Here is a 25,794-nt window from a genome sequence, read left to right as displayed (position 1 = left end):
TCAAAGATTCGATTTGAAGATCAAAATGTTTAAAAATGGAAGCACAAACGAACTTATGAAAATTAATTGTGACTGTTGTTCTTTGGGCATTCAGGTTGCTGTATTTAGACTTCAGAGGTAAACATCTATGTTCTCAAAATATACAGGGGAATAACAGGCTCGTTACCTTCTTGTAGAATTATGAAGTATTTCTTACAGAAGCATTAAGAAACATCATTTTGCTAAACTTCTTTGACAAATACATGAATGCACAACTCTGGATGACAGTTATGTAACTTCCCCAGGCTTATGTATGGCCAACAGTTTTCAAAGGATGCAAATAAGTAAGCTTTTCAGATTAATTCAATCCTATGTGTCAATCATCTAAGAAATGATTTATACCTTAAGGGGAACAAACACTAAAAAACTGCCACCCTTGGTGTGTTCTACTTCATTTTGTTTTGTTTACTGCCTTTGCTGTTGGTGCCTTACAGACGTTATTGTTTATTTCGGTATTTTTAAAGCATTCTTTTTAATATCTGGCATGTGACTGCCCTGCAGTGAATAGGAGTAAGAAGCTGTCAGTTTGATAGGCTTGCTTAGAGATTGCTCTTTCTCTGTGCTGTCATTGTATGAGAGATGTACGGAGCCACAAGAAAGCTACAGAAAAAACCCTTCTTAGTCATGGAACAACTCCCTCCTTGACATTATTACTGTTGTTGTTTGTTGTGTTGCTGCGAAGCTCCGTTGTACTAGGTGCTGTGCAAACTCAGAACAAAAGTTTGTTCCTGCTACAGAGCCTATACAGTGTAAACCATGAAATTAGCTTCACATCACAGATCCTGGAAGAGCACAGGAAATAAATTAGCGGATGTGGGAGAAAGTTGAAAGCCTGCCTTGCTACTCAGTATTAGCTGCACGTCAGGCAAAGTCCACATTTATTAATGTAAAACCCAGGTCAGAGGCTGACTGTACAGAAATCCTGCTGCAGCCTTCTGTGGGTGACTAAGGGATCTCATCCAGGCAGCAAGGCAGGCAACAATCAATGGGAAAGCTGAATTAATCCACCTTTGTGCGGCTCTAATGACTGAGAAACCCCAAATACATGCATGTGTCCGTCTTTTTCCATTAACATGGAGTTGATAGGATAGATTTGATCCTTCTCATCCCTGTGTAGTTTATAATACTATTGACAGTATTGCTGGAATTGACCTCAGGAGATCGTCTCGGATATCCTCCTGCCAAAAGGTAGGATCAACTACTCCTGAAGCAATTTCTGATGATCTGTCCTACTGGCTCGAAGAAGACACCAGCAGCAACTCCGTAACATCCCCAAAATCCCATGATCTGTTCCAGCAGATCTGACTCCACAGTCATTAGCAAGTTTTCTTGGCTTCTAATCCCATATCTCATCTGCTAAGCCTATTATGTTTTATCCCAACAGTAGCAGAGATGGAGAAGATTCACTTCCTCTTTGCAGCTATCTCATAGATAGCTGTAAAATAGTTTCATGTCTCCCCTCCATTTTCTCCTTCTCTAGCTAAAGCTCCGTTCTTCAGCTCTGTCCTCAGAGGTCATGTTTTTGATACCCTTAATTGTTCTTGCTGCTGTCTTCTAGGATCTCTGAAAACTAGCCCACATCTTTCTTAACATGCATGCCCACAAGCTGGACACCGTGCTCTGGTTGAGGCCTTGGCGGTATGAAGTAAAGTATAAGGCTGCCTTATCTTGTTTTGCAGACTCTTGTCTTGCTTATATATACTCACTGGGATGCTTGTCTTTTTCTCAACAACGTGACATTGTTGACTCACATGCAGTTTGTGAGCCATTAACATCTCCGGATCATTGCAATAATGATTAGTTGTGCAATTAATTATTCCTATTTAAGTAGGACTTAAATTTACTTGTTTGCATGTATCCTATTATAGTGCATCACATCTTTTTCACCTATTCTGCGAGTTCTCAGTTTTTCTTCACACACTTCCTTCCATTCCTCTCTTACGTTTCGTACTTCATGTTGCATCCCTGTGTGATGACATTCATCCCTTTAGTGTTAGCACTCAAATCCATTATTACAGGTCTTTAATTCACACTTATCAGAGAAAGTCTAGTGTCTACGAAGGGCATCACAGCACAGCCAGTAATGCTCCATCCCTGCTTTCCCCGCAGGCTTTGCTAAAGATACCTATTCTGGAGCAGCAGCAGCGTTAGTGAAGTTGTCCTATCAAACATAATATGAATGCTACAGACAGTGATTTGTAACGGCTTTAACACCATGAGAAGGATTTTACAACACAAATTGGGGTAGAGACTTCAGTATCGCTAAAGCAGTAGTGTTTAATTCTGAAGAGATCTGAACAGAGTCTCAGCAGAAATGTATTAAAAACTCAGCACCTTGTCTTTGGCAGGAAAGTCAGTGACAGACATGCCTGGCTAGAGATCATAGAAGTAGAATAGGCACAAAAGGGTCCTGCAGACTGGCCTGACTCCCTTGATATTCAATTATTATATGGACTTCAGTGTCTTTCTAAGTCGATCTTTTTAATATGAGAAACCAGTTTAAATACCAGAAATATTAGCACATCTACTGCTGCTCTTTATGGTGTAATAGTCACTTTGTGACTTATGAAAATGAGTCTTATAGGTGTTCTACAGAGCTGGGAATCTGAAAAGGTCAAGTTACATTGCTCTGAACTTACCCCTTTAATGCTTTGCTATTGAAATACTGTGTCTTTCAGTAAGGACCTAGCCCTGTATAAAAACCACAAAGCTAAAAACACTTGATCATTCCTTTAGGATTAATTAATTTCCAAGAAAGCAACTAATGCATTTTAGAAATAGCTTCAGGCAAATGTTAATAAGAGATTAATCTTTCATGCCTTTGAGAACTTTTTAGACAAAATGAAGATAGGTTCAACTTTCCCTTGAGTTCCAAATGTGAACGAGATCAACTAGTGTACATACTAACTTTTGTGATGAGACATCTATCAAAATGGAAACAACTTTCGCCCAGAGCAAAAAGATAATACCTTATTGTTAAGCCATTTAACACCAGTAGCAAGATAAAGTTTCAGTAACAAAGCTTATAATAATTGTCTCTTCAGGTGGGACTTTCAGAGAACACTCAGACCTGCTTCTCAGTCTGAGACCTGCTTTGGTCTCAGAAACTTAGAGGAAAATCATCTGCAAGAAAAACAGGTCGCTTTTGATTCATTTATGGCAATGGGAGTCCTGCTCTCATTAAATTAAGTAACGAAACACTTCATTTCCATGGATGAAGAAAGAGGGCACTTCTTAGAAGGCTGACAGCTTGTGCGTAGGGTGAAAACCAGGAGTGACAACTGGTAACCCCAGCTCTGATAAGCCCTGGCCTCCAATAACTCGCTGGTTCTCACCAGCTCGGGTGCCAGTGACCTGTCAGCCCCTGTGGGGCACAGCCCTGCTGATGGTACATAGCCCAGCCCAGGCAAGGGGCTTCGCCTGTACTGCTCACAGCCCTTTAGCCCAAGACACCAGCTGGCCACCTCCTATGAGATCTTGGGCCAGATGCTCTCTCCACTTAATTCAAGACCAGCTTCCTGTACCAAAATACTGACCTTTCCCATCAAGAAAGAATGTTCTTCCCTAACTTGCAAAGTATAGGTATGGTGTAAAATACACAAGGCTTGTAAGATGACATACTGCGAAACCTGTTTCATGCACAAAGAGTTCCACTTTTCACAACATTGCGGCACTGAAACCCCCTACTACCAGTTCTTGCACCATAACTAAAACAATAATGCCTTGGCATTTTATGAAATACCTGAAACTTCAGCGCGTGTCACTCAGGGACTGAGTGTAGAAGATGGTGATAAAGTTGTCAAGCAAAATGGCTGCCTTTGCATTATGACTATTTTATACATCTGTGTATATGAGACTACATATTATGAACAGCATTTCACCCTAAGGTTTAGCAATCATATTTCTTATTACTCTTGTCTCTTTACAAGGTTCATCCCACTGCAGAAAAATAAACATTTGTATTCACTCTCCCTCCAGAAATAAGATCTCACAGACATCACGATGATGCAGGCGTTTAAGATGCTGACATATCATGTCAAAAAAGGTTAAACGATTTATCCATTGGAAGCAATAGACACAACCTTCTTGATTAGTGCAAGGCTGTGAATGCAACTCACATGCTACTGCTTGTTTTTAGTAGTTTCTATTCTGTGATTAATTGTTTACATGGTGTTCAATGTTAAGCACTAGATGACACATTATTCTTAGTGTTATGACAATATTCCCTGTTGACATCTTTTAGCTGTCTACGTTTCTTGCAGCAGACTTGGCAAACATTTTTTGAATATATAATGTTTGCTCACTCCTTCTGAGTACAATGTTAAAAATTTAGTTGGGTGAGATTTTTAGATCCCATTTTTGTAGCACACTTGCTAGTCTTTTTGCAGTGCTCTACATTATTAATTTCAGATTAATTTTACCCTCTGGCTGTACACATTTAATAGAACTCCCTGTACAAAAACCTCAAGCAAAATGCTGTATTTACAGTATTTTCCAGGCACATTTATCTAAATTGACAAAAATCAAAAGAACACTATTGAAATCGATGCATCTGTCAGTGAAATATTGAAACATCTTTAAAAAAAAAGAAAAAAGAGTCAAATGTACATATCATAGTTCTGTGATACAGCTTCAGTTTCAGTGAATGCAGCCAATTAGATTTGCTGCTTATCTAAAGCAGGATTGACTTGTCTGTCTGAAACATCATAACAAACCAAGTACTTTTCCACTTATCTTCTGAGCATTTTTCCAGTGTGCAATATCCAAGTACAATAGAACTAATACCACATTCAAAGCAAAATTTGTATTGACCTTTCTTAAGCCTCTCAGTTCTTTTCCCCTATCGTGCTCAGACTGCTTTACGTCAGAGAGTGGAGGAAAAATAGGCTATCTAGGCAGCTGTTTACACATTCAGCGGACACACCACTAGCTCATAGACTTTCTTTAGATAAATGGTGATTATCCTTTTCTTCAAAGAAAAATAAGGCAGCCCAAGAAACTGTCGTCTTGTCATTTGCTCTGAAATAACACAGTGAATGTGCAGGGCACAACCATTAAAGATTGGGGTCCATGTGAGTACCTGGTGTAAACAGAAATGAGATATACTTTGATAAATTACAGCCAAGGAACAGGCTTCCAGCCCCTTTTTCATAAAAGCTGACAATTTTTTCAGGTTATCTATTTGACAGGAAAAGAATATCTGCCATCTGCTAACATGCTACTTACATCAATCACGTGCTCAGCGGTAATGGCAAAGAAGGGGAAGAGCCAAACAGGCATGCCTGAGGGCTCTTCCTAATGGTATGTGCTAAAATGCAGACACAAAGTAAGAAGTAGCCAAGACAGAAGCTATCCAGGACTGACTCTCTCTCCACACCAAGAAGCAGGCCCAAATCTTCACTGTGATAGCAAGACACTACAGAAGTATAGATACCAACCAGTGATGGGTGACAGGAAAACAGTCAGAGGACTGACAGCGTCAATAGAAACACAACATTTTTTAGCTTCAGAGACATGTAATACAGCAGTACGGTCACCCTGGGGTCTACATGGTCCTTGTGAAATGACGAGCAAAAGAAGGCTGGCACTGCCATCCCCTCTATCACTGGGACAAACCAGGCCAAGGTTCTTACAACGGAAAGAAAGGGTGTGTATTTGGAAAAAGAAGAGAGATTCATCTGAGATAGAACAAAATAATGGCGTTAGCAGAGAAGACATAGACATCATGTACGTGCTCTCTAAGAACATTCAGTTTCCTCAGAGATATTGGCAATGAGATAATACACTGAGAACAGCTGCCCTATGACAGGTTAATGCTAATCAGACAATCATCTAGTTAAATATTTAAAGGAAAAAAAGTGAGGAAAATATATACCTAATGGTAGTTGTCCAACAGAGGACGATGAATGAACTCTCGTATTGCATGAACTACTTAGGCTGAAGGGATTTCCCTCTAGATCCCTAACATTCGGGTGAAGGAGAAGAACTTGGAACCTGTTGATTTTCAGAGGTAGCTAAAAGGCTACTCAGCTAATGCTGAATTCAAAAAAAGGACACAGAAGGAATTTGTGACCGACTATCGTAAAAGGGAAATAGTAAATCTCTGATACAGCCTTGTCTTTCCTCTGTCCTCCATGTAAGTATTCACTGGACCCAGTTATATCGGTATATCCTGGTATGTCTCCCAGGGAACCGCTTTTGAATAAGGAAGCATTTCTATGAAAGTAAAACATCTCAGTTACAATCTTACCATAAAGAATGTGGATGACAGGTTAAAACTGAGTTAAAAAGAAATAAGGATGTCACTGTATGCAAGTAGCCTTGCTAGGTAAAGAGAAATAAAAACAGTGATTGGGCCGATTTTATTTTTGGGAAGGCACTGAAAAATTCCACTGGTTACAAAGCATACAAGATAATTTCCCAAATTCTGTCACTTAATGAATGAGGAAATTGGCTGCAATATTTCTTCTTGACATTCTCACTCTGCTAATAAATAATATACTAACATACCCAATTTCATAACACTAAAAAAGATGAGAAAGATTCAACATTCAGAAAGCTCATTTATAGAAACCAACAGATTTAGTTCCCAGTCCGTTTTCTGTTCAGGAACAACTGTTCCCCAGCTCATATGAAGTTTACGTTCCCAAAGTCAGGAGACAGCAGAGAAAACTTGTAGGTCTTGTTCACACAAATCAACAAGTTCTGAGCTCTATCCTGCTGTTCCCAAGTAGGTAAATAATAACTGTATTATCCACAGGATCTACAGATTCTCTTCACAAATCTGATGCCCACGTGATTTCTGAATTTCTGCCACTCTGTGTAATGTATGAAAATTAGAGAAGAACGGCTTGAAGAACAGAAGTACAAAGCATGTGCTAAGCATTTATATTTATACAATATTTCAAGAAGTTGTTTTCCACCTTAAACCAGGATTAGCATTCAGGGCAAAGAAAGTGAGACGGACTTGGAAATCTGACCAGCTTTTTCTCCAGCCTTCTTACTGGCTAGAAGACTCTGTTAGGGAGTCTGAGACCACAGCCATATGGACAGTAATGACAGTCTGTTCAGTGTCATCCTCCTACATTATTCTGAAATACATGCAGGTTTTCATAGCAAATTATTATCTGAACATTGTCAGTTAAATAATATACATGCTGCATAAGCGAGAGAAAAATCAGCATCCTTTATATATTATTTTGCTCCTCTTTTGAATATTGCAAGGTTCAATACCTAAGTATAACTCCATGGTTACTGTTCTTTTCTGACAGTGAAATATGAAAGGGTATATTTTCCTCCATACGGATGCAGATTTCAAGGGCAGTGAATTTCATGCTTTTCTTTGCCAGAAAATTGTTGTGATCTGAATATATTTTAAGAAAAATTACCATGCTAGCAAGTGATTAAGAAAGAAAACAGCATGTATTGGCAGCAAACAAATGAAAAGCAAATAATAAAGATGGGTAGAAAAGCAGCTCAAAGAAGAATTCTAATCCCCTTCTAAATTAAATAACTTAAAAAAAGTAAATGCCGAGGGAAAAAAAATTGGTGAAACGTAGTCTGCTCTGCCTCTTGCCCCCACCCACAACATAATTCAATTTACTGCCTCGAAGTTACTCCTGACTTACCGAGGTGCAAACAAGATCAGAATGAATCTCTGAGCATCTGCCTCAGGGTGAACTCTCAGCTGCTGAAAGATTAAGAACAGGAGTTGCTGCAATCCTCTATGTCCTCTGCAGCACAGCATTGACTAAAGCAGTCATGAACCTACCGTAACTTATGAGTTAGGATGGCTTATGGTTGCTTTGCATTGCCAGAGCTTTAGAAAGGAACCACAGTGTATACTGGTCAGTATGTCCCTATGTGCAACATGAAAAGGTGCAAAGACCAAAGCAGCGTAACACAGCAGTTGCCCCAGCATTTTTAAGGAGGGGAAAAAAAAAAAGAAAGAAAGAAAAGTGAGAGAAATCGTGTCAGTAGACGCTTGGGGCATAAGTTAGAGCAAGAAGGTAACTTGTAGATCCTAATGAAGAAATCTTCTGGCCTGTAGTCTTGCTTAGGCCACCTGCCATTCCAGGCAAACTCTCATCACAAGCAGAGGTTCAACAAAGTTGAACAAACCTCTTTTTCCAGAGGCTGTGCCACTGCTCCGGGTCTTCCTGGGTCTTTGAAGACACTGGGAGCTGCAGGAACTAACTTAAGATCCTGGGCTGCATTATTTGCAGTGTATCCAGCAGATCAAGGGAAGTGGTTATTCCCCCTATTTGAGATGTGTGAGACCACAGCTGCAGTACTCCATCCAGTTTGGGCACCCAAGTACAAGACAGATGGACCTCGCTTTGAATTTGGCCCTGCTTTGATCAGATGGTTGGACCAGATGATGTCACTTCCAACACAAATTATTCTATGACTTTAACAGCTGCATTTTCCTGGGTGGCTTCCTGTCTCCTCACACTGACTGTACATGCTTGAATGCTGCTAATGTCTTTCATCATTTCATCATCACGATCCCATTCTTCATTTTCCTATAAAAAGGGCACTAGCTACAGCCACATCTCACTGGCTCCTTTTCTTTCTCTTCCTGCTTTTCTCATTGACCTTACAGCCACTGTTATACCCCTGTCTGGCAGAACAATCTCTAGCACGTCACACTTATGTTTGTGTCAAACAGAGAAGGTTTTGAACCAAAGAGCTGAGATCATGCTGACAAACAAAACATTCTCTGAGTCACAAACACTTCCTTGCTCCCATTCTTCTTCCTAGTAGAATGTAAAACAGTCAATCTGAGTCGTATTTCTTCTAAACCCTTTTTACAAGGAACAATTTAAATGGGACAAAGCACTTATTTTTTAAAGACAGCTTTTTGTAAAAGTTAGTGGCAATTTTTAGAGAGAGTTGGAACATTTTTTCAAAGACAATTTTTTGCACAGACACACCAATTTCTACAAGAATTTGTTGTACCACACATACAAGATAGTGACTATGATCAGAAGAGAAGTGATCTGAGAGGCAGGACATCCAGATTAGTCTCTGCTCCATCAGACTATACTGCAGAGCAAAGGTCGACCTCAAAAGTCTGAGGAACCAGTCTGTCTGCCAGATGGTAAAATTCACACTGGAGTCCAGTTTTGAACAGAACTAGACATTTTCATTTTCATACATGTGTACCTGGGGTTTTTGTATGTGCACGCACACTTGGGAGTGCATGTGTACACTCACCTACACATATAATTGTGAAGGACACAGAGAGACAGGCTTGTTACACAGCCAGCAATTTCACTCTGTTTCAAAAATATACCTCTCAGCAACACCATCACGCAGTATGTATCCCGACTGGAATGTTAATAACCATGGAGTTTGGTCTACTTTATAATCAGTGCAGCACAATCAAATTTATCATGATTGCAAAAAGGAGAGAGAGGCCCTTATAGAGGTGATTTCACTGGAATCTGCATCTGTAACTACAAAACTCGTGCTACCTTGTTGTGTTATCATCTTCCAAAAACAATTATTCTAGACATGTTATCAAAATATCAGTCAATCAGCATCTCTACTCCCTCTTACAATTTACTGAACTAATGCATTGTCTTATGCTTGTTTCGGCAATGAAGAAAAACAGCAATAGCTCCAATGGCTCATTAAGAAGGAAAACATTTTTAAACTCATTGGTCACCAAATCACACCAGATTCCAGAACATGAATTGCTAGGTGAACTACTTGTTTAATCATCTTGAGACATAGTGGTCTAGGTATAACACAAGCCAATATGCAAGGTATGCATGACATAGGTTCACTGGATCAGTACCAAGACATGCAGGAAGAGAGGGAGCCTTTTGACCTGTGTGCTGCATTTGCATGAGGAGAAAAGGCATGAGGGTGTTCATTTGTCTGGGGAAGGCATGGCTGAGCCCTGATGGGAAAGGCCTGACCTGGTCTTCATCACTGCTGTGTCCTGGAACCCGAACAACTCAGCAGCTGTGTATACACGAGAACAACATGATGCCTTTGAGAAGCCTACTCATCGGCTAAGAATTAAACGTGATCATAAGCAAGCTGAGGACAAAAGGTGTAGAATTTCTTTAACAGCTGGAAATTCATTTATTAAAGCATATGTTTGAGGGTGGCTAGCAGAAGCTCTTATGGCATGACCACTGACTCTGTCCTGTGGCAGAGCTGCAGGTTCAGCATTTGGACGTGATAATCATGCAAGTGGAGAGTGGAGGCAAGTCACATTTCCCATGGAGCAGCTGGAGGACAGCGCATGAGGAGATTCCAGGGGAGTTTGCTTCACCATGATCTGGGTTTTTTCCACCTTCATTTAGATTTAATTTTTGTCCTCTACAAGCACAACAATAAGAAGTATGACACCTACATTTCTTGCTCCGTAACACTCCCAATGCAAGACACCAAGTGTGTATTCCTGGCTGAAGGGCTCAGACTTTGAAGGGAAAAACCTCCTGAGAGGCTGTCCCAGGATTACATTTCCACAGCTCGCTCACAGCCCCCTGCATTGACAGAAACTCCTTCAGGTATATATGAAATTCCAGTCACACACTGCAAAACACATCCGGCTCAGGAAGAACATTTCCATCTGCAAATGCTGTGCCTCCTTTTGTCACAAGTGACCCCAAAAAATAATCTAGAGGGAAAATATCCTTTTATTTTCAGTTGATTTGCTCTTGGCATTCAACTATTTGTTCCCTATTGATTGAATACTTTCCTAAAAGAGGTTTGCTTAAGCACTTACTTAACAGCTTTCCTAATTCAAGAAATATAGTGTGTGTGTAAACATACTGCACAGCACTAAAAAGGCCACAAGGTCCCTAGATCAATTCTCTGTTTTCCTGGTAGGAACTGGAATTTCCATTCTACAGGAGAGTTCTCATTATGAAAAATATTTTTAATACTAACAATGTAAACATAAAATTTTGTGCCAAATGGAAATATGTTAACAATCTTCATCACTATCCAGGGAGACGAGGAGAATTGTAAGAAGCCAGGCAAGGAAGGAGCCAGAAAGCAGATCAGTCAGATTGGGATTTGCCTACTTACCTTCAGACTGCAGATAGTTTAAAATACCCCCCAGGACACTGGAAAGCGCAGCACTGCTAATGGAGGTCACAGACAGCCTGCTTACCTTCCAGGCTGCTGTCTGGCAAGAATCTGGTTAGGCAAACCTGCTTTTTAGCTGTGCTGAATCAAAAGTGTCAGGAGGATTCACAAAGTTCAATTTAGTCAAATCACCATTTTCCAATCAGGGTGGAAAGTTTCCATTCAGGGCTTCTTAACTCCTTGGAATTGTTAGTTTGGAGCTCATGGAGTACCAGTGCCACGCTGGGATCATTTGTAAAAATCTTTTGGAAACAAGTGGCTCTCCCTCTTCTTACTAGCATGTAATTTCTGAGAATCCAGTTTCATTATATCAGGCCAGATACATATAAGGGGAAGTGTGAGCTGCTCTAAACTTGACTTTTTAAATGACTTTTTACTCAATTTTCTTCCCAATATTCAAGCAATGAGCTTATTTAAATGGACTAGCTTATTACACTGCCTAGGACAGAAATAACATTAAGATGATATAAAGGTGAAATGTAAGATGATAATCCACCGTAAGTAAGCTACTGTGAGTCATTTAAGCTAGGTGATGTTTTACTTTTTTAATTAATTCAAAAAATATTACTTTTACAGCACTAAGTTTTCACTGCAAGTAAAAACTATGGTACACTAAAACAGGATTGCGTTTAATAATCAGAGCTAGGGCTAAAATCTGCAGTCCTCACTGAGGCAAAACACTCAGCTTTTACACCCGAGAAGCACTGTCTCCCTGTGGAAACAAGCCTACTGATTTGGGCTGAAACTAGTTTTTAAACTACATACTGTAAATAGCATGTGAAAAAGACTTAAATAATCAGAAGGACCCCAGGATTAAAAGAAACTATTTCTACCTGCTTATCAAAATAATGTTCTTGGGAATAAATGGCAACTGAAGAAAAAGAATATTTTAATAGGCCTATTTCCCTCACCCACAGAACAGATTTCTATTTCCTCCTCTAATGAGAGTGATAATTTCATAGCACTTTCAAAACAAAAAGCCAGGGTATAGTTTTCACTTTCCTAGTAACAAATATTAATGTTGGCACCAGAGAGCCATGGGGTCAGAAAGGGATGCTGCTTGGAAGATGTCATTTTTAAAACACTTCATTCATTTTCACCTTCCGGAGTTGCAGCTGAAACTTAAATTCGCAGTTTCTTTCTCCATAGACAAGAACAAGTACCTTCCTGGAAAATGAATGGAGACTTGTCACAGCATGTATTTTAAAATGATAAAACAAGAAAGATCTAGGTTGTTCCTCTAAGGATTTGGCCATGACACAAGTCAGGTGTGAACTCAGACCTCTTTGTCTCCAATCGGGTGGAGTCCAAGAGACAAATAATTGAGATGCAAAGGAGGAAGTTGCTTTTCTCCAGTGGATTCACAGGCCTCAAAGTTGTACTTATGCTGACTTTTTTAAAAAATGCATTAAAATGTAAAATATGAAAACAATGGCTGCAAGGTACCGTGGATATTTTCTGATCTCTAATCGCATGTTTCAGTGCCTGATGTAGGGAGCCACGGGCACCTACATGCATTCATCACTGTGAACTCCCATACTGGAAGAGACCAGTGGTCCATGGGGATCAAGAGTCTAGAAACACCTAGTCTTAGCCACTTAGAATCGTAGAATCATAGAATCATTGAGGTTGGAAAAGACCTCTAAGATCATCGAGTCCAACCTTTGACCCAACACCATCACCCACTAAACCATGTCCCTAAGCGCCTCATCTATGCGTCTTTTAAATACCTCCAGGGATGGGGACTCAACCACCTCCCTGGGCAGCCTCTTCCAATGTTTAACCACTCTTTCAGGAAAGAAATTTTTCCTCATGTCCAGTCTAAACCTCCCCTGGTGCAACTTGAGGCCATTTCCTCTCATCCTAGCACTAGTTACTTGGGAGAAGAGACCGACACCCACCTCGCTACAACCTCCTTTCAGGTAGTTGTAGAGAGCAATGAGGTCTCCCCTCAGCCTCCTTTTCTGCAGGCTAAACAACCCCAGTTCCCTCAGCTGCTCCTCATAAGACTTGTTCTCCAGACCCCTCACCAGCCTCGTTGCCCTTCTCTGGACACGCTTCAGCACCTCAACATCCTTCTTGTAGTGAGGGGCCCCAAACTGAACACAGTATTCGAGGTGCGGCCTCACCAGGGCCGAGTACAGGAGCACGATCACTTCCCTACTCCTGCTGGCCACACCATTTCTGATACAGGCCAGGATGCCATTGGCCTTCTTGGCCGCCTGGGCACACTGCCGGCTCATGTTCAGCCGGCTGTCAACCAGCACCCCCAGGTCCTTTTCCGACAGGCAGCTTTCCAGCCACTCTTCCCCAAGCCTGTAGCGCTGCATGGGGTTGTTGTGGCCGAAGTGCAGGACCCGGCACTTGTCCTTGTTGAACCTCATACAGTTGGCCTGGGCCCATCGATCCAGCCTGTCCAGGTCCCTCTGCAGAGCCTTCCTACCCTCGAGCAGATCAACACTCCCGCCCAACTTGGTGTCGTCTGCAAACTTACTGAGGGTGCACTCCATCCCCTCATCCAGATCATCGATAAAGATCTTGAACAAGACCGGCCCCAAAACTGAGCCCTGGGGAACACCGCTCGTGACTGGCCGCCAACTGGATTGAACTCCATTCACCACAACTCTCTGGGCCCGGCCGTCCAACCAGTTTTTGACCCAGCACAGAGTACACCCGTCTAAGCCGTGAGCCGCCAGCTTCTCTAGGAGAATGCTGTGGGAGACAGTGTCAAAGGCCTTACTGAAGTCCAGGTAGACCACATCCACAGCCTTTCCCTCATCCACTGGGCGGGTCACCTGGTCATAGAAGGAGATCAGGTTGGTCAAGCAGGACCTGCCTCTCACGAATCCGTGCTGGCTAGGCCTGATGCTCTGGTTGTCCCGCTCATGCCTTGTGAGCGCCCTCAAGATGAACCGCTCCATAATCTTCCCCGGCACCGAGGTCAGGCTGACAGGCCTGTAGTTCCCCGGATCCTCCTTCCGGCCCTTCTTGTAGATGGGCATCACATTGGCAAGCCTCCAGTCATTTGGGACCTCCCCCATCAACCAGGACTGCTGATAAATGATGGAGAGCGGCTTGGCGAGCACCTCCGCCAGCTCTCTCAGCACCCTCGGGTGGATCCCATCTGGCCCCATAGACTTGTGAGCATCCAGGTGGTGTAGCAGGTCACTGACTGCTTCCTCTTGGATTACGGGGGGTTCATCCTGCTCGCCGTCCCTGTCTTCCAGCTCGGGGGGCCGAGTACCCTGAGGATAACTGGTCTGCCTGGTAAAGACTGAGGCAAAGAAGGCATTGAGTACCTCAGCCTTTTCCTCATCCTCAGTGACAATGTTCCCCCCTGCATCCAATAAGGGATGGAGATTCTCCTTGGCTCTCTTCTTGTCATTAATATATTTGTAAAAACTTTTTTTGTTGTCTCTAACGACAGCGGCCAGATTGCGTTCTAGCTGGGCTTTTGCCTTTCTCATTTCCTCTCTGCATGACCTAACAAGATCCCTGTACTCTTCTTGAGTCGCCTGCCCCTTCTTCCACAAGTGGTAAACTCTCCTTTTTTTCCTGAGTCCCAGCAAGAGCTCCCCGTTCAGCCAGGCTGGTCGTCTTCCCCGCCCGTTCTTCTTACGGCGTACAGGGACAGCCTGCTCCTGCACCTTTAAGACTTCCTTCTTGAAGATCGTCCAGCCTTCCTGGACCCCTTTGCCCTTCAGGACCATCTCCCAAGGGACTCTCTCAACCAGCGTCCTGAACAGGCCAAAGTCCGCCCTCCGGAAGTCCATGGTTGCGGTTTTGCTGCCCCCCCTCCTTACTTCACCAAGAATTGAGAATTCTATCATTTCATGGTCGCTAAGCCCAAGACGGCCTCCGACCACCACATCTCCCACCAGTCCTTCTCTGTTAGTAAACAGCAGGTCGAGCGAGGCACCTCCCCTGGTAGGCTCACTTACCAGCTGTGTCAGGAAGTTGTCTTCCACACACTCCAGGAACCTCCTAGACTGCTTCCTCTCTGCCGTGTTGTATTTCCAGCAGATGTCCGGGAAGTTGAAGTCCCCCACGAGAACAAGGGCTAGCGATTGAGAGACTTCTGCCAGCCGCTTGTAGAACGCTTCATCCGCCCCTTCATCCTGGTTGGGTGGTCTATAACAGACTCCCAGCAGGATATCTGCCTCGGTGGCCTTCCCCCTCATCCTTACCCACAAACACTCAACCGTATCATCATCACAATCGTTGAGCTCTATACAATCAAAACACTCCCTAACATACAGGGCCACCCCACCGCCTCTCCTTCCTCGCCTGTCCCTTCTGAAGAGTCTATAGCCATCCATTGCAGCACTCCAATCATGAGAGTCACCCCACCATGTTTCTGTGAGGGCGACTAAGTCGTATCTCTCCCGCTGCACAATGGCTTCCAGCTCCTCCTGTTTGCCACCCATGCTGCGTGCATTGGTGTAGATGCACTTGAGCTGGGCTATCGATTTCACCCCCGGCATCGGCACGCCACCCCTAGGCTCATGTCTAGTGAGCCTGGTTTTATCCCCTTCCTCCTTCGAACCTAGTTTAAAGCCCTCTCAATGAGCCCCGCCAATTCATGAGCCATGATCCTTTTCCCCCTGTGAGACAGCTGAACTCCGTCTGCCACCAGCAGGCCCGGTGCCGTGTAAACCTCCCCGTGATCAAAAAAGCCAAAATTCCTGCGATGGCACCAGCCCCTGAGCCACGTGTTGATCAGGTGTGTTTTCCTGCTCCTTTCAGTATTCTTCCCTGCCACTGTAGGGATAGAGGAAAACACTACCTGTGCTCCCGATCCTTCAACCAGTCACCCCAGTGCCCTGAAGTCCCTTTTGATCACTGCAGGACTTCTCTCTGCAACCTCATCACTGCCAGCCTGTATAACCAGCAGCGGGTAGTAATCGGAAGACCGTACCAAACCAGGGAGTTTCCTAGTAATGTCTCTGACCCGGGCCCCAGGGAGGCAGCAGACTTCCCTGTGGGACGGGTCCGGTCGGCATATCAGGCCCTCTGTTCCCCTCAGAAGGGAATCGCCTATGACAATTACCCTCCTTTTTTTCTTAGCAGCGGCAGTCATAATGCGTGGGGCTGACTGCCTCACCCTAGGCGACCCCCTGGATGGACCTTCATCTACATCCTCGTTTGCCTGGCTCTCAAGTTCCAGGGCCCCATATCTGTTGTGTAAAGGCAACCGGGAAGGTGAGGGAGGCCGGGCTGGGGTTCGCCTGGCACGCCGAGCAGGGACCCGTTTCCATCCCCCCCCGTCGCTTAGGTCCCCTCTTTCTACCTGGTGGCAAGAAGGCAGGGGATCCTCTGCTTCTCGCGGAGCCTCCATCTGCTGCCTCTGCCTCAGGGACAGTAGGGTGCGGCTCCACCAATCTATCTCCCTCTTGACAGAAAGGTAAAAGAAAGAAAGTGGGTGAGAGCTCTCCCTGTAAAAAGAAATAGCTTATTCTATGTAATACAAGTGTCTAAGTACTGTTCAAACCACTGAGCTGGAGCTGAAAAGATGGCTAGGAGGGATCACTTCTGTATTAAGTTTTACTATTGCAACTTTTGACTTACTATCTATAAATAACCTTTTGGCATATTTATTCTTCCCCAATTCTGTACTCTTAATATCCCAATGGAACGCTTACCTCAATTTTTAACAGCCAAATCAGCCACACATTATTATCTCTAGATTGCAGGTCTGAGCTGCGTCCTCTATTTTGGTTGCAACGCTTGGACTGAAGGGATGGTGGTAATGAAATGAGTTAGTGCTATTTTTATGTGAATGACATTACTTGATTAGCTAATAGGTAGCATTCGTTGTCCATTAATTTGTCAACGGATATTCTAACATTCCTAGTTCAGCACTATCACCTGGCAAATGTATGATTGATACCATCTCACGAAGAGCTGTTTTGAGCTTTTTTGCAGGCAAAACATTGCCCAACAAGTCGTCTGCTGATTCTAGACACCAATTATACGGTTGGACTCGATCTTAGAGGTCTCTTCCAACCTTAATGATTCTATGATTCTATAGAACTTGAAAGAGGAAAACAAGCATGGTTGTTAGCTCAAAGGCCATTTTAACATTGTTTCCTGCTTTTTCCACCCCCCTCAATCATTTTATCCCTATGAGTTTATTCTTTAAGCTTAAGCATTCTGGCCTCAGTATAGCAAAGGACTTAACTGTGCGTATGTAATTCACTACACATTAAATGTTATTATTTTCTCATCCAGAGTTATATCTTCCTCATGTTCACTTTTATTTTCATAGTTATTTTCTTAATAGATTATTAACAGTCCAATGGAAATAAAAGTTCAAATTTATCTGTATTCAGGGGTTGACAGTAATTAGGAGCTCTGCTTTGAAAGCCGGTGGGATTTAATTTAGCCCTTAAGGGCTGCTTCCATTATGTATATTTCACATATCACAAAATAAACTAACCTTACATGGGACTGTAAAAACTCAGTTTTACAGTTTTTAACACAGGTTTTAAAATACAGCTAAAAATGAATCCTGGAGAGCCTTCTAAAATATAGCCCAGAAAATCCTTTGAAGTATAAAAATTACTAGAATAACTTTCTGTCATATAAAATAAATTGATTGTTAGAAAGCAAGATATTGCAAAAAAAATTGACAGAATTCAAAAGTAAATTTTAATTCCACCATATACTTTCATACTACTAATGTATATTCATGCTTATCTCTGTTTCCAGATTCATAGATGATGTAGGCATAGCAAATAAAAGATAGAAAAAAAAATCTTCTAATAGATTTTTCAAAATTGAGTTATCATCTCATGAATTTCAGAATTTATGAGGACAGTAGTCCTCATTCCCTGGACAAAATCTTCAGAACACAGATAAAGAATGTAAATTAAATGTCCTGAACCTCACAGTATTTTATCAGGTACCCCAAAAATAGCCTGAAGAGCAGCACCTCTTGCAAACAATTTTTTTTTTATCAGTCATCAGTTGATCTAACATTAAGGAAAAATACATGGAATGTCCTTTTTCCAGTGTCTGAAATTTCAAATGGTGATAATGAAGTAATCTATAAACAGGAAAATGTTTGAGGTGCCAAATCCCTTCAACTCATATACATTGTGAAGATCAGCGGCAACATGATCAAGAATTGACTTTCTTAAGCATTTTTTTTACTAGTTTGGAAAATAAATTATTAAAAGAAAACAAACTCTTTTCCCTGGAGGTGAGGTGGTAGTAGGGGAAACCTGTTAAAAATCAAGCTCTGCATGGAAATAAAGACCAGATAAAACAAGCACCTTGCTCATGGTGAACAGGTTGCTCATCCTTCCCCATGATACTTGCTCAGTCTGATCTCTAAGATGTGCTGTAAGTACCAGGTATAAGAAATATCAAAACCCAAGCCAAGATGGTTACCATTACCTTTAGACTGACAAATAATGCCACTCCTTACCCTTCACTAGGAGATTTACTAGGGCAAATACTGAGAGAAAACAGACTTCTCACATTAGTCCTCTCAACTGACCTAGGCAAAACATGCTGAGCAGATTTTAAAGCAAACACTGCAAACTGATTGATTTGTATATGCAAATATCTCTAATTCAACACCTGAAGTTGTACCAGGAAGAAGTTATGCCTTTCTGCATATCCATTTCCAACACACAACATCTGTTCCCCTATAGCAGATCACTCTATATGCAGAATATGCAAGACAGCAAACACAAGAAAAGTGAAAGTCAGTGGTTAATTTGGACCAAAATGGACTAATTTGTGTTGCAGCAACTTTCTTTTACACTCACATATGCCAGAAAGCACCTTTCCATAATGAATATTTCATTCAAAAGAGTGAGCACAAATAACTGTGAATGCACAAATGATTGGGGGTCATAGCTACTGTAATAATAAACATCAGGTAATATTTTCCAGGATTATGCCATGATTTTGACTTTTTGGCTAAATTGTTTCTTCACCATCTGTTTTAAAATGATCTTCACAGGTGGCTGGCTTACTGACAGACACCTCTTGCATTTTGTAATAGGTGTTATACTTTAAAAGGTGTTATCTTAATTACTTACATATTTTTTTTTTAAAGTAGGTAATAGTAGTTACCCACAGAAAAGGAGGCTGATAATCTTCATCAGCCATCCTAGCAACAGTTTCATAACAAAAAGTAAAAATAGGCTATAGGTAATGTTTAGCATCAATGTTAACCTAGATGCAAGAGAAATTTTCAACATCCTTGTAATTTGTGATGTACTGAGACCTAGACTATACAGACTGGCAGGGCTCAGATAGCTTTTTTGTTTGTAACAACCTGCTAAATAAGTCCACAAAGCGATGGGAAGATGCAATCCAACAAACAAATATATTTTGTGACTCCTTGTGAGAAGAGTTGGTTTTTTGAGCACTCATTAACAATGGCAGGGAGTATCTTAGACTCAGCACGCACATGGGGCACTCACACCTGAGTCCTTCTGAATTTGGGAGATTATGGGAAAAGAAACCTTTAAAAATTGGAAGGAAAGCATCTCTAGTTTGGCTACATCACCTGGCTAAATATGCAAGTTTCTTGCTAGCAAAATCTGCTTTGTGTCAGTGAAGAGGGGTACAATCTCTTATGATAGAAAACCTGTTAGATTCCCTGCTCTGGGAGTAGGAGATGCAAAGTCAGAGGCACTGTAATGACTGCAGGCAACGCATGCCGTTCTTGATGACTGTTGTATAAAGCAATGAGAAGCAATACAGCAGTCCAACCTTTAGAGTCTTTCAGTTCAGGCTGTTACCAAAATATTCATCATCAAACCCATTTTAGGTATTTCTCTTGTGGAAGAATCTATTTATGATGCTAAATATTGATACTAAATATTATGATACTAAATATTACTCTGGTTTACTTTATAGTAGGAAACAAAATTTCAGTAAAGAATCTATTTTCTCTCTTCTGCCTTCCAGCAGGGGTAGGCCAGCACAGCCCAGTATTTTTTTTTGGTAGGCACAGAACACCAGGATGCCTGCCCCAATCATCCAAAGGCAAGTCAGCAGCTCCTGGGTCTGGCCACATCGAGGTACAACATCCACCTACCAGGCCCATCCCCTTCGCACATGGATTCAGTGCTGGGAAAGAGGCCTCTGAGGGGCAAGCAATAGGTCCAGGTGTGCTCCAGCCAACTGGCCATTCCCCAGATCACACCTAGCAGGACTAGCAGCTTTCTCTGCATATGATTTACTGTTGCTTGAAAAGTGAAGGAAATAACAAAACCCACAGCCACAAAAACAGGGGGAAAAAATTCATCTAAATGTGTGAAAAGTAACACAATGAGGCCTTCACTGTCTGAGCAGCTGTCCAAATACAGAATTAAATGATGGATCTTGCACACCAAAGAGCTTGCTAAGGCTCTGAGGTGTTACAAATAGTCATCGATAATTTGTTCAGGATGTTCTGCAGGCTTAAATGAAAGATGTGCAAGAGAGAGTACTGATATGAGGGATCTCATGAGGTGCAACAGAAAATGCATGGATCTAGGGCTCCAAGACGCTGACTGTGTTCCCAGCACTGCTGCGTGTATGTTGTGTTACCAACACAGCTCTATAATGTCTAAACAACGCTGGGGGAATTTCTTTGACTCTAGAGGTTTTCTCTTATATTCTGCAATCACAGAAGGTAGAGAAAGAAACGGGGCCACAGGGGAAAAGCAAGAGGAAAAAACCTAGCAAATCCTTTATAATCAATCAGAATTTTTAAGTATTCAGGTTTTTCCAAAGTTTCAAAATGGCATGCTTGTTAGACATCAGGAAGCGTTATTCTAGATGGGACTGTGTCTGGTAATTGCAATGCCACTTGAAGTTACAAGCCAGATCCCACAAATCCTGATCAACATCCCACAAGGTTACAAGGACCATGCTTTCCTACTTTGGAGGAAAAAAGAACACCACACACACACACAAAACAACAAAACCCACAAAACCACCCCCAAACTCCCCATTTTCCTCCTGCTTAAAAGTTCCAGGAAACCTTTGGTAAAAGATTAGGAAAAACAGTGGCCAATTTACATGCACAATTCAAGCAAAAGAAGATATCCACATTGATCCCATGGAACATTTCAGTCAAATTGTTCAGCAGCAGCTGCTAAAAAATACCCTCTACTACAACTATACTAGGTTCAGAGGCAGCCCTGAGAAGCACTCGGCTTGTGTCTCACCAGAGAAAAACAAATAATGATTCTGTGTGGCTTTGATAGCCTACAATACACTAAATACAGAAAATAACAGAGTATGTCCCGGAAGTTTGGAGATGAAAGAAATACATTTGGTTATTTGTCACCTTGACAGGACAACATTTCTCTCCCCCGTGTATTTTGCAGTATTTTATCTAGTCTTTTTAAAATTCCTGAAGACTGGTACTTCCATGCCTTTCAAACAGTTTCTTCAGCATATTTCATTGGCAGAGATTGCTTAGTGATGTTCAGCTTAAATGTACGCTTTTCTCTGTCTCAGCCATTTTGTGCTACAGCTCGTGGCAGAAAAATGTTTATTTCAGCCCTATGCCAATGTCTTTGGGGATGTTTGTATTGGTGCAGGGGATGGATTATGGCATCCTGAAGACCTGTATAGTTGTGTGGCAAGTACCCGTCTTTCAAGAGGGAACTGCTCTTCAACAGAGGGTGCAGCATCCTGAGGGAACCTCTCACTCCTCTATAACCCTCCAGTGACTTCTTGTTACTGAGAGCAACATGCTAAGGAAACTTGGGGAGATAAATCTGGCAAAGCTTCCTGCTCTGCATGCTAAATGGCTGCTTTTTTTTTTTTTTTCCCTTTAAAACAGTAACACAGGCTTTAGCCTCACATAATTGCTTCTCTCTATAAATCACTCACAATATTACTCTGCACTGCACTGGAGAGCCCTGATGAACATAGTCCCATGATTACAAGACAGCAGTTCCTACATTTAGCATAGAAGCAGAATAAAGAGAACCACAACACGCATGATCCAAGAATAGCAGCAGCTACTTTCTTACACCTAATGCTGGCTCTTTTTTAACTCAATAAATCATATACTAATTTTGATTTTTTGTAAGTTTTTTTGTTGTTTGAAAATTAAGCATTAATAAAAAGTGTACAAGATTGCTAGTTTATGCAAAACCCTGTGAAGAGCTTTGAAGGATATTAAGTCCTACCCTGCAAACACTACCTTACATGATTCCTGCTACTGGTTTCATCTAATTCAAGGACAAGCAGCATGATTTTACCTGAGTAGCCATCCTCACCTGGCCTGAACTCTAAACACATACTTAGATTCACTCTAGGTCTGCTATGAAATTAGGCATATTAGCTTTACAAATTAACCCTGCACTTAGCACTTTGCTTCCTGAAGTCCTACAGGGTTTAGAAGCCCTAGACAAGACTGCCAGAGCAAAACAACAGAAAACGACCTTCTACTCTAGCTAAACCCTGTATGTCACTGATAGGAATGGAAGCAGTTCAAAATCAACCACCTTTCTATGCAGGGAAAGTCTTATTAACCCATATAATTTGATCCGGTGCTCGCTTTATCGTATGTACTCAGTGCATTTTGCTGAAACAGGTTTTTTGTGGCAGCTGTTTACACGATCAGCTTCACTTTCGTCCTATTGCCTCCTACTAGATAGGTGCAGAAAAGAGCTGGCCTTGCGTAGCCTTCACAGTCAGGCTGTTTCTCAGAACTAAGTGCCACCTCATATATACATACAGCCTCTCTCTCACAAAGCCTCAATGCCGAAGGTCAGTTAGTAGACAAAGTCAATATGTAAGAACCCTGCTGTATTAGTATTGAATTTCTCTGATATATTTCTGTTTGGAATTTAAGTCAAGAGAGGAGCACCGATCCACGCTTTTCTTACAGTTCTGCAAAATTGCTGCCATGCATTACACCACTAAACCTGCTGAAAATTGCTGCCATGCATTACACCACTAAACCTGCTGAACTCTCAGGTGCAGTTGCATTTAAAAACTGCAGAAAATTCACACATGAATAAGAATGCTTGCCATGACCTGGTGTCCTCTGCAGATGTGAGGAATCTGCCTGACATTCTTCACTGCCTTTAAAAGCCCATCACTATTTATTCTTTACTTTTCTGCACAAGCCCTTTTTTTTCAACCTCTTGCCAACTATACAGGGGATTACTTTGCACACCCAAGTGACAGTCAAAAACTAGATACTACCACTTACTCATTTCATGTACCACTTGCATGTTTTACTTAGCCAGATGTAACAGCCTTTCTAGCTCCCAAGTGAAGGTAGTAGGAGAGGACTCTAGCAATGAAGGATTTAGTACAGTCCTGATGCAAAGCGGAACATACCAAGGAAGTGGCAGGTAGTAATGAAATATGGTGCAGAAAACCCTGAGTTAGTGTGACATGAGCCAGGAAGCTCATACGGCTGAGTGCAGCAGCATCAGCTCAGCATGACAGCATACAAGCACCATAGTACAACCCTGAATCCATTCTGGCTCCCCATTTCTCCACCTGCAGTAGGCAAATATAAGAGTTGGGGAGTTCAGGGGGCGAGCCTTGGTCAGAGTGAAGCCAAGTGCTGCTGCAGCATCTGTGCACACTTTCCTGTGGTTAGAGCAGTGACACCCACACTAGTTTCCCTTCAGCATAGCACTTCTTCACTCAGGGACTTGCGGACTTTGTCACTCATAGCCAGGGCAGCTTCTGGAGTTTCAGGTCAGCAAAGCAGAGACAAGCTAGTTTCTACTATGCCCCATGAACGAAATGAAGATGATTCATACATGCATATTTGCCTAGAGTTCAAAATAGGAGTAAAGGATGCCTCTACTGTTTGCTAGATGGAAAACTGACTCTCTATTATCTTAATATGCCTGACACATGTTTCACTTCTCTGATCCCCAAGGTACACAGAAATTGCATACAATAACAAGAAAAAAAGCAAAGCAAATGCATGTCATGATGACTTGATGTTGCCTTTTGCCTAAAGCAATTTGATATAATTAGCCATCTCACAAGTAAAACCTTTATATTTTATTCTTTCACCCATTTAAAATAAAAACTGTACATTGGCATGGATAGCTTGTCATTTTAATACACTTTGATGCTTGCAAGCTTTGAAATATTGTGTTCAAATTTGTATGCAAATTTGTGTTTCCAATTACATACTCATTAGTTCTTCTGGAACTTCATCTTAATATTCGCAAAATGTTTATAGCTTCCTCTGTTGTTTTCCTGAATTGCTTTAGAATGAAACCCAGTATAGAAAAAACAAATGAAGAAATCCATTAACATTCAGTAACTTTCTTAAACATCACATTTAATTTCTAAGGATGTTACAATTTGACACTTCAAAAAGTCCAAATACCTATGCACACCCCATCTGATGATAGCATATTAAAAATCATAGGCAAATGGTTTTGCATCTATAGCATTGTCAGCCTCCAGAAATGCCCACCTCCATTATCTACTCACTTGAAAAGCCTTTATCACCATCTTTAACAAATGTTTTGGTGCACAGGAAATACTGGTTCACATCCTTAGATGGAGTGAAATTGGGATTACTGCCTAGACTTCGGTGGAACAAAGCAAATTTACAGCAATTATGAATCTGGTTAATTTTTTGTTTAGTTATCCACCTCCACTGAAAACATGAATAACATTTTAAACTCTTGAGTGAAGTAACAGCCAGGCTGTGAAAAAAAATACACAAATCCCCATTGCCAGAAAGATCAGCTTTTGCATGAAACCTGGCGCTCATTAGTACATAAAATGCATAACATGTAGAACGAGAGGAAAGAAGGGCTGGGAGGGACTATTAGGTCATCCGGTACCTGACACCACCCTGCCCAGGAGTGATGGTATGGAAATGCACCCAGACATGCTTGTCTAACCTGTTCCCACAGATGTCCCTTCTTGGAGACTTTACAATTCCCCCAAGCTATCTGTCACTATCAGATTTTTCCTAATGTCTACTTTATAAACATTATTTCTCTACATGATATGTCAGAGCCTGAAAGTACTAAACATAACAAAAGAAATCCCCAACTGATAACGTGGCAGTGTCCTGTTTAAGAGAAAACAATTTGCAAGGCAGCTACTAGAAATAATATGAACAGTTAAGACTGAAACTGTATTGTACCTGTATATGGAAGAGAAACTATGCAAAATAAGCCAGAGAGGCATGGCTTTCCCTGTTTTTGCATTCAAAGTGAATACAGTCCCACTGGGCTCTATATAAATGCTGACTTTCTCAGCCTTTCATCCTCCCTCCCAATTTTGGCTAAAACTTGCAGTCAATAAAACAGCAAAGAACAACAAAGATAGAGGACAACTCCATCAAAATAAAAGTTGGTCAGGTTTCATACTTATTACACGTTTTTGATGTCAGCAAAGAATATTATAAGCAAACATAACATAGGTTCATATGTCACTATTCATGCTAACAGGCTTGAACACATAACAAGCTTTTTAGCACTAATAAATCTACAACAATATGTTAAGGGGTTTTTAATGACTTTAAATTAACGCTGATCTTCTTAATTAAACTTTTTTCATTAAGAAGTAAATCTGTGCATGAACCAGATCAATTTATTCTAGCATGCCACCAGCATACAAGATGGATATTATAGAAACACTAGCAATGCGGATCTGCATCTTGCTCCAACAGAGCTAGTT

Source organism: Aptenodytes patagonicus, chromosome 5 (genome assembly GCF_965638725.1).
Source record: "Aptenodytes patagonicus chromosome 5, bAptPat1.pri.cur, whole genome shotgun sequence".
Classification (NCBI taxonomy): domain Eukaryota; kingdom Metazoa; phylum Chordata; class Aves; order Sphenisciformes; family Spheniscidae; genus Aptenodytes; species Aptenodytes patagonicus.
The sequence above is the reverse complement of the archived record's forward strand: the minus strand, read 5'-3'. Positions refer to the sequence as shown.